Source organism: Euprymna scolopes, chromosome 2 (assembly GCF_053919585.1).
Source record: "Euprymna scolopes isolate OS-2025 chromosome 2, ASM5391958v1, whole genome shotgun sequence".
NCBI classification, from domain to species: domain Eukaryota; kingdom Metazoa; phylum Mollusca; class Cephalopoda; order Sepiida; family Sepiolidae; genus Euprymna; species Euprymna scolopes.
This window is the reverse complement of record NC_136483.1, coordinates 140,302,722-140,322,721: the sequence shown is the minus strand read 5'-3', so window position 1 is coordinate 140,322,721 and position 20,000 is coordinate 140,302,722. Positions and strand designations below refer to the sequence as shown.

At 34.2% G+C, this 20,000-nt stretch overlaps 1 protein-coding gene across 1 annotated transcript in view; it reads right to left on the bottom strand.

The window, feature by feature from the left end:
* Positions 1–20,000, bottom strand: part of LOC145296731 (uncharacterized) — a 278,300-nt gene that overhangs the window by 154,518 nt on the left and 103,782 nt on the right. Inside the window, exon 2 of the mRNA XM_080142753.1 lies at positions 9,953–10,043. The gene's annotated coding sequence lies outside the window, so the exon portion shown is untranslated. The remainder of the gene's footprint in view (positions 1–9,952; positions 10,044–20,000) is intronic.

Genomic DNA, 20,000 nt, shown 5'->3' with positions numbered 1-20,000 from the left:
AGATAAAAATCCGATGACCCCACACGTACCAAGTTTTTTTTTTAATTTTGACCTTTTAGCAGGCCTTTTTTTTTCGGATAAGATTAAAAAGTTTCCACAAGTCTGAATACTCTATATACCAAATTCCAAGTCTGTAAATCAACAATTCGTTGAGTATATAGGTTGAGAAGTGTCCTCACACACACATTCTCGCTTATATACATATATATATATATATATATATATATATATATATATATATATATATATATAAATATATATATAAATATATATATATATATAAATATATATATAAATATATATATAAATATATATATATATATATATATATATATATATATATATAATTATTTTTTTACTATAATAATTAAATACCTACAGACACTAGTGTTTCATCCTTTCGGGAATCTTCAGTGCAGTATATATATATATATATATATATATATATATATATATATATATATATATATAAATTCTATCATGAAAAAATGTTCAATATTCAAAATATTTTTGTGATAATAAAGAATTTTAGGATGAAATCTGGAATTTTTTCTCAATAACTGTTACTATATTATATTACATTATGAGCTCTAGTCATATTGTATGCTACTTTGCTATTACACAAAATTTTCTGCAAACTTATAAATCTATTGGGTCTATTTTTTAAAAATAATTGTGTACAAATATCCTGGGATACTATCTGCACACACCAAAGAAAGTGACTCATTCAAAATCAATTCTTTTTAATTGATTTGTGACAACCTTCCTATCATCCATAAGGTCTCGAAACAATCCAATGCACCGTGGGAAGCCCACACGCCAATAAACCAATTAAAAGAAATATTGCACAGGAATATTTGCGTGTCAAGCCCAACATTATAACCATTGTGCTGTTACCTGGCGTTACTAAATCAGATTCAACATTTGCCAATTCTTTCCGCAGACAGCTTTGATGTGTGTATATGCCTTTCTTTTTCGCAGTTGAAGAAATCCTCGAAGACGCTAAGTGGAACTTCCGACCTCACCGAGAACGTGTCACGCAACCAATAGAATGATACGAGTACGTTTCGAACGCAGAACTCTTTAATCTGATTATAGTTCCACGGCTTTTGCTGTGATTTCTTTCCTGGCGTTGGATTAGCGCAAATAAATTATATACAGGACTGGAGAAGTGAGTGGAGACGAACAGGGAGTAGACAGGTGGAAGGAATCTGAAAGAGTTTTTTTTTTTATCTATTTACAATGCTTGCCCATTATGTTTTTGCGAATACCGTTCCGACACTATTTTCTTACGTTCTTAACGGTGAGTCGCGTCTGTCAGAGTGAAAGCCATAAAGAATATGGATAATAGACGTTCGGTATTTTATTTAAACAAACTACCAATTTTTGTAAGCATATAAAAAATACTAGTTCTTTTTGTTAGTATAGTCAGAAAAGCAGGAAACGATGAGGGACTTCCAAAGGCTAGCAGTTTGAAGAAAGAAACTATTAGGGTAGAAGTTTCCGGCTGTCGGGTACCTCTACATTGAAGGGGTGAGATTTTGCTGTTTGTCGGGCTAGTCAGGGAGTACAAATGCTATGAGTACGTCATAGCATTTTCCATTAAAATACTTAAAAAAACAAGTCCAGGGATACCAAGTTGCGACAATGGGACCAGGGTTGGAGCTAAGTTGATGGTGATGGTGATGCCTATTCTTCAAACATTTCCCTATACTTTCCGGATTTAATCTTCCTCTGAGGTCATCGGATCTAAGTTTGTCTTTAGCCCCACATTATACATTCATCGCATCATTTTCATATTATTTCTCTTCATGCAACGCTTGTCCTCAACCCTTACTGGGCAGGTTTCACTTCCATACACCATCATGCTTTGTGCACGTGCCTGGTATGTTGTTCCTTTGGTTGGCAATGGTAAAACCTTGCTTTTTAGTGATAGCAAAAGTTCCTTGCTAACTCTTGCAGTAATATTAGCACCTACTCCACCCTTTGCTCTAGCGGTATCACCAAGTTAACAAACTTCTGAACAACCTCAATAACTTTGCCATCCCAAAATAATTTCTCCACATCTGAGTTCTCATTCATCTTCTGTTGCAATATTTTTGCTATAATGAAAAGGGTAGATACTTACTTGCTGCCCACCACAGCAAGATGTGACACAAGTTCAGAAGGTAGGGATGTCAAGCACCCTAAAAGAGGGGCACTATAGCCTAGCCAAAATTGCCTGGGTATCCCCATCAGCATTTCCTGGTAGGGGCGCCTCAGGCAACAAGCGATAAACTTGTCCCATCCAAAAGCCGGGTGGCAAGGCTTGATAGGGTGGACCTCCTAAGTAATACCCAGGCAGCTTACCTCAGTCCGACAGGTACTGGGCCAGTTCCTAACCCCGCACATATCAGGCCGATCGTCAAGAATGGATTCTTGTCAGGTACTTTCTACCCAGCCTCCAAGCAATTGAAAAAGCAAGGAGACTCATTCTTTAACATTAAAAATAATGAGAGAGTATGATTATAAAATAATTGGAAGATTCTGTTTGTAGACAGAGGTGATAGGAACTATCCAATCCAATGGAACACCGTTCTGTTATCGACCAATCAGAAATCGAAATCACTCCATAAAACATACTGGATCTCTTAGAATTCCCACACATAATTTTTCGTGTCCACATAAGAAGGAATTTCGCTCTTCATCAAACTTTTACAATTCAAGACTTCCATGGATTGGCTATCCAGCCATATTCTTTGTCAGCAAGCTTTCCAATTCAAAGTTTCTCTACATTGGTACTGCCATTTTGTTTGAAACAAAATTACTCTTCTTTTCTTAAACTAAAATAGCTTAAAGGTTATGGGTCCAGCAGCCGACTTTGCTTTGATAGATCAGAATCGAAATTGGAATTATGGCAGGTGAAAATTTTGGCCTTGCACACAAACTGGTTATCCTCTTCGACTGCACTTCCTTTGTACCCAATGCTTAACAGTGCCACAAAAAATTGAGTGGAACTCGACTCCCTTTCCACAAACTAAGTGGGGAAACTTTCCTCTTATTAAGAGCATTCTAACACTGCAACCTCTGATCATCGCTTTGGTTTTGATAACATTCACTTACAGAACTTTAATTTCCATCGCATTTATCAATGTCTTTAACTTAACAAGTAAATCTTCTATGTTCTCTATGTATCAAATATCTGTGTGCTCTCCACTTAAAGAAGTAATAATGGCAGAGCTTCCATAAAACTGCAAATACCTGTATCCGATTTTTATGAAATTTAAAACACATGTATACTTCAGAGTTTTCCAAAAGATCAGCTTCCTCTGACTTTATTAGAGGACAAAACACGGAAGAGAGAAGGCAATAAAAATAAAGTAGTATGGTGTTATGAGTATATTAGAAAAAAGACAGCGTAGTGTTCCTTATTCAATCCCGAACAACGTCGGATCTTCCTGCTAGTATATATATATATATATATATATATATATATATATATATATATATATATATATATATATATATATATGAAAGGCGTCTGTGCTGGGGAATGTATAGAAGAGAGTACAGGCTTATCTTGACATTCAACTAGCTTATTGGATTTCTCATTCATTTAAAAGGTCAAGCGATTCCATTCGCCTTATGCACGATGGATCTCAACTTCACAATCAAATCCAACGCTTTAACCTTTACGCTGTCACGTCTTCAAACTCAATAGCAAATCTAAACGCTGTTTCGCTGCAGGCCAGGTGTGAAGATCGGTAAAATACCAATCTTGGATCTCGCAAGCACAGGAAGTGTTCAGAATTACTTCCCTTGATAAATACAGAAACGAAATGGAACCGACTGGTGTAATTTCAACGTGGAAACTTCTTCTTTGGATGTATATTCTTCTTCTGCTTCTTCTTCTTCTTCTTCTTCTTCTTCTTCTTCTTCTTCTTCAGTGTTGTGGTGCGTTATAGCGGTTAATTTTTCACTCAGGAGTGGGTTTTTATACCAAAACTAGTGAGCATATTCAAAGGGTCAATTATGTGAAAAGTACTTAGTGTAGGATGTTGTTGTTGTTGTTGTTGTTGTTGTTATTATTATTATTATTATTATTATTATTATTATTGGCGGCGGCGGCGGCGGCGGCTCACGAGGAGCTTTCACACAGGTCATAAAGGATCTCTCTTTGAAAACATCCTGTGGTGTTCTCTGGAAGCTGAGTGACAACAAGTCTCACCAGTTTTCCAGTGCTCTCCACCTCTTCTGATAACATTTGCAAATGAATTTGCATTATCGCAATAGTCGCTTACCATCGATCTCTAGCTAGTAGTGGCAAATTTACTTCGTGTGTCTGGTCTTAGATAGGTTTTGTATCAGAATGCCTCTAATAATTATAAAAATCGATAATAAAAAAAAAATCCGATTAAAGAAGGAACAGTCCGATTTTGGCCAAAATAACAATCACAAGTGCATTTGAGAAGTTTTATCACCGCACAAGCAGAAGGCCCAGCGTATAAAATCAACAGTGTTCTTTTATGTGATAGGGGCGCATGAAGAATGTTTCTATTTTGAGCACAACTTTACAATAATACTTGACTTTTGCATTTGTAGCTTTAATTCAAGCTATTATATAAAAATATTTTTTAAAACCAATAGTAGGTTGTCTGCAGTGCAATGTGGACTACAATATATTGTAGGCTAAGTCACTGCGAGGAGACACGTGAAGCTTCCTCCCGGTGCACTATGTGAGGTCGCCGACTAAAGCAGGCAATGAATCGATTTGATTGAAAAATGGGTGATTTTACCGATTTCAAAGGCAATACTTGGAAATGTGAAACATTCATTGATCCTAATTTAATCCCGGGCAACGTCGGGTCTCCGGATAGCCAGATATAAACGTTTAGTCTTTTAATTAAGAGACAAGCATATGTAATTGATCTCTTAGATTTCTATGTTCACTCATCTTCATGAATAAAATAAGTTGGTCTTTTGATTAAGTTGCAAACACACTTTGTTTGCAAGATATTTCTTTATTTATTGCGGATTATTATCCTCATCTTTATTAGTTGTTGTTTCACGACGTTTCGGGCAACTATTCCTCTGGCCTTCGTCAGGTGGTAGCCGCGATGGGATAGGAACTCCAAATCTCCTAACTGCATTCTCAGCAATTATTGCCATCCATAGTTGTTGCCGTCTCACCACGATTTGGCCAAGTAAGTCAGCTTTGGGTAGGATTGAAACCGCTACCTTCAGACAAGTCCCACCTGGAGCCGTAGAGATTCAACGACTCAATCCACTGCACCACAGGCCCCGAAGGGCGATCAAGGTTGGATTTTTTGTTCCACGTTTATTTATTATCTGATCTTCCATGGTCAGATCCATACCAGAAGCTAGAGGAATAGTTGGCCGAAACGTCGTGAAACAACAACTATTAAATAGTCCGCAATAAATAAATGAATAAATAATACTCATCCCAATAAAAATTTCCAATTCAAAAATATATAAGATATTTCTTGTATTATAATTTCGATATATATATATATATATATATATATATATATATATATATATATATATATATATATATATATATATAAGAGCAAACAGTTAATAAAACATGTTAAAAAACATATTTAATCTGAAAAGGAAACACTTGATAAGTAGATATAAAGTGTGAATTATTCCATGGATTTCGGCCTTTTGGATTATTTTGGACCATCTTCCAATTACGTGATTTCCTTGGATTTTACTTGTGCAAATGAAAATTCAATTAACTTTCTTGGAGTTATATTTTTGGATTTTACCGTCATTGGATTATTTACCTTTCACCAGACTATCCATTCACGTGTAATCACATTTTTCTTCGCCATATTCCCTCTGCTTCACTTTTTGTTATCAAGTAAGATCTTTGACTTACTTGCAGTTTCATCAAATACTTTTGTATGCAAAATCCGATCCTGCATTTTGCTAATTCCTACCCTCTGATAAGAAGGAAAGTATTTCTTCGAAACTCTACGGATTAAGACTATCCACTTATCAAGTGTTTCCTTTTCAGATTAAATATGTTTTTAACTCTTTTTCAAAGTGTTTTTTTAACATGTTTTCTTAACCATTTGCTCTTATAAGCTCTATCTCCTATTTGGTTTTATCGAGCTTTTACATCTGGTTGAGATTTTTTTTTTTTTTTTTTTTTTTTACAAAGGCATCACCACATTATCAAGGCCCAGATGCCACTCAAGGATAAGGTTTAAAGAGTGTACAGTAGAAATTGGACAATATAGTAATCATTAGTAATGAAAATTTGGTAAATTTGATAACTTATATGGAACGGCTCATCAAGAACTTATTTACGTTAGACTTGAAGACAACCATATTGTAGTCAGCCGGAAAGCAGGAAAACGGAAGACAATTCCAAAGGCGTGTAGTTCTAAGAAAGAAGCTTTGTTCATGGAATCTACGTTTAGGTTTAGGCACAGATAAAGAGTGGGGGGAATTATTGATAGTGTTTACAGCTAGACGAGTGTTTCTTGTGAAAGTTTGGCGAGGGGGGACCATAGATTGAAGCTCAGTCGAACACTTTCCATGAAAATAACGATACATCAGAGACAAACTCGCAACATCTCTTCTGTAAGATAGAGGTTGCAGCGAAGAGAAAAAGACATCTCCTACGAGGCTACGAAGTCTATTTTGAACTCTATCAAGGCAGGACAAGTCCTTTCTAGCAGCTCCTGCCCAGATGTGGCAACAGTATTCCATCCTTGGACGTACCTGGCTCTTATATAGATAGAGAATAGCATCAGCAGTGAGATATTTACCGGATCGATAGAAAGATCCCACCATTTTTCAAGCGGCCTTGGCAACAGATTTGATGTACGTGTTCCATTTAAGATCAGGAGTAATGGTCAAGCCCAGAAGCTTGTCAAAACTTGAGGCCTCCTGAAGACGAGAGCCATTCATTTCAATTGATGCCAGATTACTTTATAAATATTAATTCTTTAATATTTGTAATATACTTTAGTTTTACCATCTTGAATCATTTTGGTAAATTTAATTGTAATTTTTATTTTATATATATATATATATATATATATATATATATATATATATATATATATATATATATATGTTATCTTTGGTGCATCTTCTTCAGTGAATTTTCATTTCGACTTTTATATCAAAACATTTTGTAAGCAAAAAAACAAACAAATAAATGACATTTCACAGCATGTAAGTTATTTTTGTAACACTTTACATGTTTCACAATTTAATAATTTCGTTATTATCGTAAAATAAATATTTTTTAATAAAAACGAGCCATTATCCACTGCATCAGATGAATTGGTTTTTAATTAAACTGTAAATACAAGGTGTTTGCAAGATATTTCTTGTATTATAATTTCGAAACATATATCATTAATCTCTGTTCGGTATATCTTCAGTGCATTTTCATTTCAACTTTTATATCAAAATATTTTGTATGCAAAAACTAACATTTCCCATGTTAATCCTTTTGTAACAATGAAAATGTTTTACAAATAGTTTTGTTATCACTGTAAAAATATAATTGTAAACTAAATATCTTTTAAATAAAAAATGTCCATTTTTAAGTCAACAACGATGACAGAATTCTATTTATTATGTTGTATTCAATTTTAGAACAATTCATTTTGAAATGCATAACATCTTAAATTTTGACAACCATCATTCACTTTTTAGCATATATTTAGCCAGATGGTGATCTCATTTTTCAGAATTGTTGTGAAATGTGAGATAAACGAAGGTAGATGCGTATTGTTGCATAGATAAAAAAAAAAAACAACCGATAAAAAAACAAAAAAAAATGACAATGAAAGAGTTCTCCTTTATATATTCTTGCTTTCTTAAAAAAAAAAAAAAGTCTAATTTGTTAATTGAGAGGACGTGTTAAGGGTTGCTCAAGTGTTCCCCTCCCCTTCCTCAGTGACACCTAAACTGATGCTGTTTTTTTTTTCTCTCTATTCATCAACCTCCTCCTCCAGCTTTTTCTCAACAGCCTTCATTTCATCATTTTCATTTTTCTTTTTGATTGTCCGTCGATTTTAAGAGTCAACGAAGGATTGTTTAAGTGCAAAAGTGGCGTTGATTATTTTTGTTAACTGAAAAACATTTGAAAAAGAACAGATTCCTTTTTTTCATTCAATCTTGTTTTATATAAACTACCCTCGTGAAAGTAGCTTTTCCGTTTTTTTCTGTTTTTTTCTCTCTTTCTCACAAACCTGGTTTTTTGTCTGTTTTTTTTTTCAAGTTTATGGAGGAGCAAGGATGGTGCTTGTGATTAGGAAAGGCTTATAATGAACAGGTAAATGAACTTATAGTTTAATCTCAACAAGATGGGGTTAACAAATTGAATACTGAATATGTGTGTGTGTGTGTGTGTGTGTGTGTGTGTTTGTGAAAATCATCATATAATGATTAGATCACTCTGACAGACGTTAAAAAGCATTTAACAAATAAATGTTTAGAATTCAACAGCATTTCTCGGGGTTAACGGTAGCCGAATGGATTAGTTTCTTGCTAATGAAGCCAGTGATGGCTTCTGTCGCCGGGTTCGAATCTATCAACTGGTGTTAATCGTGACACCCTGCACTAATAATTCCCGAAAGGATGAAACACTAGTGTCTGTAGGTATTTAATAATTATATATATATATATATATATATATATATATATATATATATATATATATATATATATATATATAATCATAAAAGCTTTGAGCCAGTTTTACCATACCTTTAAAAATCTGGATCAATTTTTAACTATAGGAGACCTAAACAATTTGGACAATCTTTTTTAGTTATACTCAAACATAAAAATGTGGATCAGTTTTTAACCATACCAAACTTTAAAAACAGAGGATCAATTTTTAGCCAAATCAAAGATAAAATACTTCAGATCAATTCGTTTTTTATTTAAAAAAAAATAAATAAATAAATAAATAAAACTTCCACTGGAAATAAATGGACCAAATCTAAAATACAACCTGGTTCAAACTAACTGGCTTAGAATGCAGGGTGGAATGATAAAATTGTCGTCCTAGAAAAGACGACATGATTCTATTTCCATTTGATGAAAACCGGTTTTCTTTTTTTGTTGCAGACCATCTACAAGTTTACCTGTTGTGTACAGATCCAAGAATGATACGAGTCTTCTATCATGTCTCAAAGTAACATAATGTTCGACGAACGAGATTGGAGATGCGCCACTGTACAACCCATGCTCTCTACCAATCCAAGTTCTGACAACAGGACCATTGCCAGCACCCTCAAAATGCATCAAATAACAGGGACGCGCCCAGGGTGATGAAAAGAAAGTTTCCGGTCATGGTTATAGTCTTCGGTGTGGTTTCAAGTGAGGGGCCACATCATGCCACCTCACATCTTCGAAGTCGGTTTGAAAGTTAACACTAAAGTGTACCTGGATGTGCTGAAGAGTGTGGTGATCCCTAGGTGCAATCAGGTGGTCGCTGGCAGATCTTGGGTGTAGCAGCAGGACTCGGCGCCGGCCCACAAGTCCAGGCTTGGCTTTAGAAGGAGTGCTAAAACTTTGTACCTTTCTCTCACTGGCATCTCCTCCTTCCCCTGAACCCGCTGGACTACTTTGTTTGGTCATACGTCAAGAACATCACTAATATGATCTCCCACAATACCAAAAGCCAGCCTGATCACCACCCTCTGCCGAGTATTCGCCGAGCTCCCACTGACACTAATGGAAAAGGCATGTTCCCTGTTCTGGACTCGTATCGAGGTGGTGATTGAGGCTAAAGGTGGCTACATTGAATAGATGTCAATTCTACTACATAATCAAGTTACTGAACTGATGTTTTCAATAAAAGTTTTAAAATAAAACTGTAGTGTTGTTTTTCTTTAGAGTGACAATTTTATCGTTCCACCCTGTACAAAGAAATAAAAAAGACTAGGATAAAAGTTAGAAATTAACTTACCTGAGTCTGCAGGTGTGTATAATAACGCCTGCAACCGAAGGATTAAAAAATATCCAGGAATGCGGATTTTTTAAATACCGCCTGGCAACACCTGTAAAAAAACATGAAAAAGATTAAATAAAGTTAATTGTATAAATAAATGATTAAATGAATATATACAAAATAGATAAATATTAGGTTGGTGCAAAAATAATGTCGTTTATATATATATAGTTGAACGTCAAAAAACGACATTATTTTTGCACCAACCTAATATATAAATGGCATTGATGTAATCTTTTTTTTTTTTCAAACCCGAAACCCCAAACAGAATTTCGAACTGAACCCTTTATTTAATCCACGAAGGTAAATTGTTCTAATTATTTCACCCATGAGTTGGTAGAAATGTTAATTAATTGGTAGAAATGTTAATTAATTGGTAGAAATGTTAATTAATTATTATGTTCTTATTTTAGACAATTATCGACAATTGTTGACTGTAATAAGGATTGAACCGTCAACCTCCAGAAGCCTGTCACGTTGACCTGGTTGTTAATCAACGCTATTAATCGTTATGCCACGGAGCATAAAAATGTAAAAATTCAAACAGATACATCTGAACAAGGTCAAAGGTTACATTAATCGAACCGTTCTGAAAAGTAGTTCGAATGATAAAAAAATACAGATATAGTATAGATATCTATACTTCAAACGTATATGACATAATCACACCGGTTCTCGTTGGATCACTACAGTTAAGCAACATTAAGCCTGATCAGTACCAGATGGGTGACCATTGGGGGATACCAGGTGCTGTATATAGGAGGACGTCGACACCTACCTGCAAGAACTACAAAAACGTCGTCTTCTCGCCCGACCGAGATATACATGCGACTGGAGATTGTTTTTGAATTTAATATTCCCTTGACACTTCCGCCTTTGGAGGAAGCTGGTTCAACCATCCTAGGGTAAATGTCGCTGGTGCGTACATACATACTATAAAGTGATATATATATATATATATATATATATATATATATATATATATATATATATATATATATATATATATGTATATATATATATATATATATATACAGAGAGAGAGAGAGAGAGAGAGAGAGAGAGAGAGAGAGAGAGAGAGAGAGAGAGAGAGACTGTTCTTATGAAAATTTTCAAACGACATAATGTTTGGATTTGTCCAAATGGTCTTGAAAAAATTGTAACTAACAATGAAATACACTTTTTGTTGCTATCAACCCATTCTTTGAAGTCTTGGTTTTTGTGAAAACAATATATATATATATATATATATATATATATATATATATATATATATATATATATATATATATATATATCGATATGTCAGATATTTTTTTTAAATTACAAATGGATTTCTTCGTGTTTCCTTTTATTTTCTTATTTTAGTTTTAAATTACTTTATTCTTCATTTTTAAATTTTATTTATTTTTAAATTATTTTTTATTTTAGACAATCAAATGATTTTAGATTTATACGAAGCGGTCAAACTATGCAGATAAGCAAAACAGATTTACGTCCACTCATAAACGGTTTAAGTAGATTACTAAGAAAACGATAATTTTGTTTGATTGTTGGGTTGTGGATAAAACGTTCGCCTTTAGATTGAATGTTTTACGCTAACATTCACGGTCCAAATCTCACCTTAAGTACTTTTTCCGTTTTTTTTTTTTTTTTTTTTTTTTGCTTGCTATAACTTTCCAATTGTCATCATAAACCTAAATAATATTTGAAATTATGGCGCTTCCACACTATCAGAACAAAATTTCGGAAATCGTAAAACTGGATTTCACATGAAAACAATGGCATCTACGTATTCCTCATATTTTTAAGATGATTATATCCAAAAATGACGAAAATCGATGTTAGAAAATTATTTATTAAAGAAAATAGAATTTCATGAAATCAATCTATAAATTGAAACGGAAAATTACATCCATTTTGAACTCTCCTGTGTTTTACATAAGCAAATATGCTTATGTAAAACACAGGAGAGTTCAAAATGGATGTAATTTTCCGTTTCAATTTATTTTATTGAAACAAGATGGCCGCAATTTTTCATCTACTAACACGATTAAAGTTGTGTTTGTTTTTTTTTTTTAATAATTCGGTAATATTCAGGTAATTTCGTCTGAATAATTTGGAAGCTAACATTGTAGTTTATGAGAATTGACAAAAAAATCAGTAGAAACCATTGTTTTTTTTTTTATCTGAAAACTCCATTTATCGACTACAACATTTCGTTCTAATAGTGTAAAAGCGCCGAAATTATTTTATTGTGATTTAAAGTAAAAATACATTTTTTTTGTCATTTGATGACGTGCAGAAAACTCAGTGTTTATGAGTATTGCAACAAGTATCTTTCAAAACTTTTCTGTTAAACTAGCAGTTCAGCCCGGCTTTGCTCGGCCCCTATGTATTGTTCATAACTTGCCCTACATATGAATAAATTTTATGTAAGATTTCAAATGTTTAGACTCAAATTTGTCTGAGTAAATTCGCATAAGACCGCAGAGGTCATTTCTTTTTAACTTTGACCCCAATTTAGACCCCTTAACATTGAAATGTAAACAACCTATAAAAATCATTGTAACCTTTTGCTTAATTAATACTAGCAGGGTAACTGGACGTTGGCCGGAATTGAATGATGATCAACAAATGTTTCACACTTAAAAGCGCCCCTATCGTATCAAAGAACCTAATGTTGATTTTATATGTCTAGTCTTTCAGCTTGTGTGGTAATGAAACTTCTCAAGTGCACTTGTGATGTTAGGCTGTGTAAGGTGTCAATTTTGATCAAAATCGACTGTTCCTTCTTTCATCGAATTAATTCGATTATCAATTATCGATAATTATCGAAGATATACCGATGCAATACCTATCTATATTGCTAGGCACATAAAGTACTTTCGTGTGAAATTTCATGAAAGCCGATTTAGCCGTTTTCGAGTCCATAGGGAACAAACTTTCACACAAACACACACACACACACACACAAACACACACGCACGCAAACACACACACACACGCAAACACACACACACACAAACACACACACACAAACACACACGCACACAGACACACACACACACAAACACACACACACAAACACACACACACAAACACACACGCACACAGACACACACACACACAAACACACACACACAAACACACACACACACGCACGCAAACACACACACACACAAACACACACACACGCAAACACACACACACACAAACACACACGCACACAAAGTTCCTTTCATATAATAGTAGAGATTTGTCTATATGTTTGCTTTATAATTTTTTGATATCCTCAATTTAGTGTTGATCATATATTTAAAGTTTCTATTTGATGTTTAATCCCGGTGCTGATGATTGAGCCGTATCGTCTCAGAAACGATCGTACACTGATCGGTTGTTGGTGTTGAATTTTTGGAGTCTAAGTAAATGATTTTCTTTAAATCATATTACCTTTTGCTCTCTCTCTCTCTCTCTCTCTCTCTCTCTCTCTCTCTCTCTCTCTTTCTCTCTTTTTCTTTCTCTTAATTTCTGACGAGGACGCTTCACAGAACGTCTGAAACGCGCGTGAAAACGATTTCAACGACTTAAAAACATTATTACGATGATCCAAACATAATTCTCAATGAAAAACCAAGACATGGAATAATAAAATAATGCTAAAAAAATACACATTGTTGGTGACTACTCCCTTATTTAAATATATATATATATATATATATATATATATATATATATATATACAGAGAGAGAGAGAGAGAGAGAGAGAGAGAGAGGAGGAAGAAGAGAGGAAGAAAGAGAGAGAAAGAGGAGACATTTAAAAAAATATAATGTATCTATTAATTAATGTCTAATAAACAATCAAACATGTGCAGTTCGCCCGAGATCTGCAAAATTCATTTATTTCACAGTAATGACATCTTTCGATTCTTGTCAGACGTTTTTTCCTTAATTGGCCCTCCAACAAAAAGACACGCCCAAGAGGCGCATGAAAAACAGTCAAGTAAGTTGAATCCAAAGCAGTGCATCACGTCCCCAGAGATCTCACCAACAGCACGAATGCGGTAGCAGCTTTTTTGCAAGCAGCCTCAAGCAATCTATCGAAGACCTCCGACAAATGCAATAACTTGAATCTGCCGAAAGAACAGCATTTAATTACATGAACAACCTAACGAAGTAACGGTAACTTAGTGATTACTGGCACGGTGTATGAACTCGAGGTGCTATGTTCAAGTTCTGTTTTGGCTGTTGTCTCACTTTCTTCCAGCTCAATGTTAAATAGTAGAGTAGATTAGACTCTCAATCCTTGTTAGAGCAAAGGAATATAAACTCTAAATTAACACCAGCCTCAAAAGACGAGACTGAAATGGAGTGAAGTTACAAAAAAGGGGAGATATATTTAATAACGTAAACTAAAATCGTCTATTGCACAAGGTGACCTCGAAAAAAATGTCACTCACGAATCGCTAATCAAATTCACAACCCTTTCTTTAAATCAAACCATATTTTGAACAATTAAACTTTAGCCTATGCCTGACTTGTCCACTAAGTTTCAATCGTGAATATCCAACAGTCTTTGTTTGATTGCCGTTCAACGTCAGTCATAATCAATACTGAGCACTGGCTAGAGGCCGTTATGAAGTTTGAGACAGTTAAGAGTTAAATACGTCCTTTTTTTATATACAAGGTAATCACCACTTATCAAGGCCGGGAAGCCACTCGGGGATAAGGGTTACTGCCTGTACAGTAAGTTAGTGTTGGAGATTTGATAAAGTGTCTTACTCAAGGAGGCGGTTCATCAGGAATTTGTTCACATTGGACTTGAAGATGTCCAGGTTGTAGTCAGGTGGGAAACAGGCAACCGGAACAGAGTTCCACGGGCGTGCACTTCTAAGAAAGAAGCTTTGTTCATGGAATCTACGTTTTGATTTTAGCACAGATAAGGAGTGGGGTCCTGAGATGTAGTACAGATTGTTAATCTTCCTAATGGTCTGATTGGTTAAAAATATGTAAAAAAATATTGTACTTGTATGTTGTTTTTTTTTTAAATCAATTATCTTGAGAAAGTCTTGAAATAAAGACGAAGTATTGATGAATATATGATAATTTTGGTTTCTTCCTTTTCCATTTTTCATAAGTTTGCCTTTGTTGACTGGGTTCGAGTTCTGCAATCAGCAGTAATCATTATTTCCTGTTCTGATGATTGCGTAAGCATGAAACACTAGCGTCTGTAGGTATTAAAAAGTATTAACATTTATTGAAACATATTACTTACAGTTTTAATTTTCTTTCTCTTATAATAAGCTCTACTTTCTATTGTTTATTGAGCTTTTTTATTCGGTTGGGATTGAATTATCTATATATAAATACTGGTATTTATATCAGATTGACGTTTACCATTGTTTATATCAAGTAAACACTACACCCTTTTTGATTTCCTTGTATATATATATATATATATAGTAAGTTTTGAAAATATATTTGGCAATTAAGATATCCTAAATTTTTCCGTTTCATCCTTGTGAGGATCCATTAGGCAACTGCATGGAATCGATGATGCCTCGTGTTTTTATATATTCCCGTGATACTTGGTTTGCTAATCAGCCAATCAGATTCTTTTGTTATTCACGCACCCATTTATCATAGTCAATGGGCACACGTTTATCAGGCAAGGGTTCACTTGACCTCCAATTCACCTGTTCTTTTGTTCTTTTGGCAGGGACAAGTTTCTTTGTTACGCTTTTTTTTATTGTAAAATAACCTAGTTTAATGTGGACGTTTTCGCTTACATTTTATTTTATATTAGTGCATTTGTTTATGCATTTGTTTATTTATTAGTTTTATTATTATTATTGTTATTATTAATATCATCATTATTATTGTTGTTGTTGTTGTTATTGTTTCTGTTATTATTATTTATTCATGTTTTGTTGTACGTATGCTGTTATCCTAAAGTAAAGTTTATTTTGTGTATACACACGTTTGCTATTTCACTCCTGCAGCTTAATAAATTTTGGGTTTCTTTAAAGTTTAGGATAGCTAATTTCTCACTCAAACATAGTCTGCACGTGTCATCTAAGTTTCTACATGCACTGTCTTGCCATACTTCTTCCACATTACTTTTGGCGATCGTCCACTTTCCTTGTGCTCTCAGTAGTGGTTCGCTGACAAATCCTCACAAGAATGAAATATGGAAGATTCTGTGTGACTTAATTGCTATATATATTTTCAAAACTTACTAGCTCTATTATGTATCAAGTATTGTGAAAATAAATACTGAAAACAGATACATTTAATTTTATGGAGATATATAAAATAATAATAATAATAATAATAATAATAATAAGAAGAAGAAGAAGAAGAAGAAGAAGAATCTATAATATAAAGCTGAATGTGTGTGTGTGTGTGTGTGTGTGTGTGTGTGTGTGTGTGTGTGTGTGTGTGTGTGTGTGTGTGTGTGTGTGTGTCCGGTCACGAATAGGCTCCTATATGGTTGACTATTTTTAAAAAATGATTACATATAATGATAGAAGATGTATCGAGACACAGGAATGGGTATATTTGATCTGGCAGAACAGTGGTTCATTAAAATTGTGGGGTCTGCATACGCGCCTGGTCCACAAAGTATGGAAATAAAAAATTTAAAAATTAAAAAAAAAAACGTTTACAAGTGTTTTTGATACAGATGTACATAAGAATACTTTGATAAGCATGTTTTAACTTAAATAGGGATGGTATAATAAAATTGTGGGGTCTGCGTTCGCGCCTGGCCTCCATAGAATGGAAATAGGCACAAACTTTAATAACGACTTTTCATATCTATCTGTGTAAGTATACTTTGATAATTATGTTTCAGTTTAAAGAAATACGGTATAATAAAATTATGGGGTGTTCGTTCACGTCTGACCTCCATAGAATGGAAATATGTCACAAAGTTTAACAAGGTTTTGTTTATATAGATCCACAGAACATTGTGATAAATGTTTCAGTGTGAACAGATATGGTATAATAAATTATGGGGTTTATCTATTCTATTTTTACTTTCATCATATTTTGCTTTGGTTTTGATACCTCCAAATTCGAAGCTATCTCTTTACAACCCTTCCTTTTCATAACCTATCATACTTTCATAAATCAGAGTCCATTTTCTGTAGGCTGTTTTTGAACCCAGTCAACGATGGGTACTTTTGCTAATAATAATAATAATAATAATAATAATAATAATAATAATAATAATAATAATAATAATAATAATAAACTTTTATTTCTATCTTTTTATCAAATGTATTTTAATATATTTAGTGAACCATACAATCATGTTTCTCTATTAAAAGTGAATGCCATGGCTAAGGTCAGCTATGTATGACAGAAGGCTAACTTTTCTTTTATCTTGCTTGTTTCGTGTTTCGAAAGGCTAATCTTTTAAGTGTTTTGATTGGCTAATCCCCCTTGTGATCTGATTGGTTAATCTTCCAAATGGCCTGATTGGTTAATCCTTCAAGTGTTTTACAGGTAATCCTACAAGTATCTTTCTTTTTCATACCAGCCAGAAGAAAACCTTAGCATAATCTGATTCTAGAGTCTTTCATTTTGACCAGGAGTTGAAGTAGCTGACCCTTTTGTCTAAATAAGGCATGGTTCCTTTTGGTCTTACAAAGCTATTCTCCCAGGTATAACCTCTTCCTTTAGGGGGATTATTGACAGTTGTTTAGTTTTCAGGCTGAATTAAAAGTGATTATATATCTGTTAGGTGTAAGGAGGTCATCTATTCAAGCATTCCTGTCTTTTTGGAAGAGCTTCTTCAGCTTTTATTTCATACCAGCAAAGGGAATCCTTGGCACATTCTGATTCTAGGTATGGTTCTAAAAATCCTATCATCCCAGGCATTGATCAGTCTGATTGGAGCTCTGAAATATCTCCCGCAGACAGGGCACCTGTGGGATGATTCGTTAGCAAAAGTGCTCTGTCTTTTCTAACAGTATATTTCCTCTCACATTCTTCAATGCATGTACATTCAGTAATCGAAGTCACTTTGTGGCTTGCAGTACACCAGGAACATCTGCTTTTGGCTAGGTTTTCACATGAGACGAAATACAAGCTGAACTGTTTAAAGGGTATTTTCAAGCTGTACTTGTGTAACCTTACCCAACACGTTGTAATCTCAGTCACAAAGGCGTATTGGACAAATAATAACTCAAACTCGCTTTTTCGTGCAACAACATTTATTTCTTCATTCTATTGTTACCGTTGTGACGCCCCTCAAACGTCATCTCTAACGTGCTCTCGAACGTCATCAATGCCTCTAAAGTGATCTCTGACATGATCTCTAACGTGCTCTCGTCTCTAACATGATCTCTAACGTGCTTCTCAAACGTGTTCTCTCCTTTTTATATTCTTTTTCCTTACCATGACAATTTCGCACATGGTGTTTGCATATGTTACACTTAACCCATTCCTACTTTCTGGCTCTTTTTCCTTTGAACTGCTCACTATAAAGGAGTTGTTTAGGGAGTTTTGAAGTTGACACTGCTGCAACATGGTGTATATTGACAGGAGGCTTCATTGGGCTTAAACTTTTCTGTCTGGTATCTTGTCTTGCCATTTGATTTTCAACAATCTACAGAGGCAGATCATATGAAAATGGTTACGCTTCTTGGCATGTTTGGCATTCACAGTCCAAGTTTCACAGGCATACATGAGGATGGTAAGAATCACAGCTATGAATACCTTAAGTTTGGTCTACAGCCGAATTCCTCGATGTATAGATGTTGTTGACAAGGATCATCTGATCAGTTTGGAGAGATGATGGATGACAAGCATTGAATTGTGAAGCAAGGGTTGCGCAATCTCAAACCACTCCTCACCTGAATCAGCACTGCTTGATTCCAGTGGTAAGCAGAAGTCCTGGCCGACTGGAGATAATGCCGAGATAAGTGGGGAGCACATACAGCACCTGGTATTCTTAAATGCTCACCTATTTTAATACTGACCAGGCTCAATGATGCTTAACTTTTGTGATCTAACATGAACCAGTGTGTCAATTTGGTTATGTCGTATATGTATGTATATTGTATATAGTTCCTACACTTAATACAATCTTGATACTAGTTAAAAGGAACTAAATAAATGTCATCATTTTTATTTATGTGCTTACATATTGATATTTTAAAAAGTTGGTCTTGTTATTGTTCTATAACACAAATAGCACATCAAAAACAATATATATATATATATATATATCATTCAACCACGGTAGTGGTTGAATATATGCTTAAGTCCGAAATTGAATGAATCGAGACACATTCAAACCCCCACCACTAATTCCGTTCGCAACCAAATTTCAAACAGGTTATATAGTTGGATAGAACACCTCATTAGCTACATTTTGAAAAAAAAAAATTCGAAAATTGGTTCAGTAGAAAAAAGTTACAACAAAATATGTGGGTTCACAATCAGGAGAGCAAGTACATAAGTGACTAACGCTTTTTTTTTATTTTGCATAACTTTTTTTGTATATAAATATTTTTTACTGCGATTTTGCCAATATGACATGTTAGTGTAACGGTTAGAGTACCGGGGGTTGGTGGAAAGATTTTAGGTTCAATCCCGTGTATCGTTTTTATTTTTTTATAATAAAAAAACCGAACTTTTTGTTTAATAACTAATTTTTTTTTAACTCTCCTTATGATTTTATAGCAAAAAATGGTGAATTTATCGATTAAAAATATTAGTGAATTCTATTTTTCGTTATCATATTTGATGAAAAATGTAGTCCCATTTTGGCAATGCGTCTGAATAATGATGCTTTTGAACCCACGACCAGCACTGCGATGTCATCAGCAGCAGCCTGGGCATAAATATTCCTATTTTTAAACTCCTTTAAAAGAGGATTCAGCATACAGTTCCATAGTAAAGGTGATAAAATCCCACTTTGGGAGTTTCATTTAACTACTTTCCTTTTAACAGTTGCCCTCAGTAGTTCTACTTGAACTGTTCTGTGCCTCAC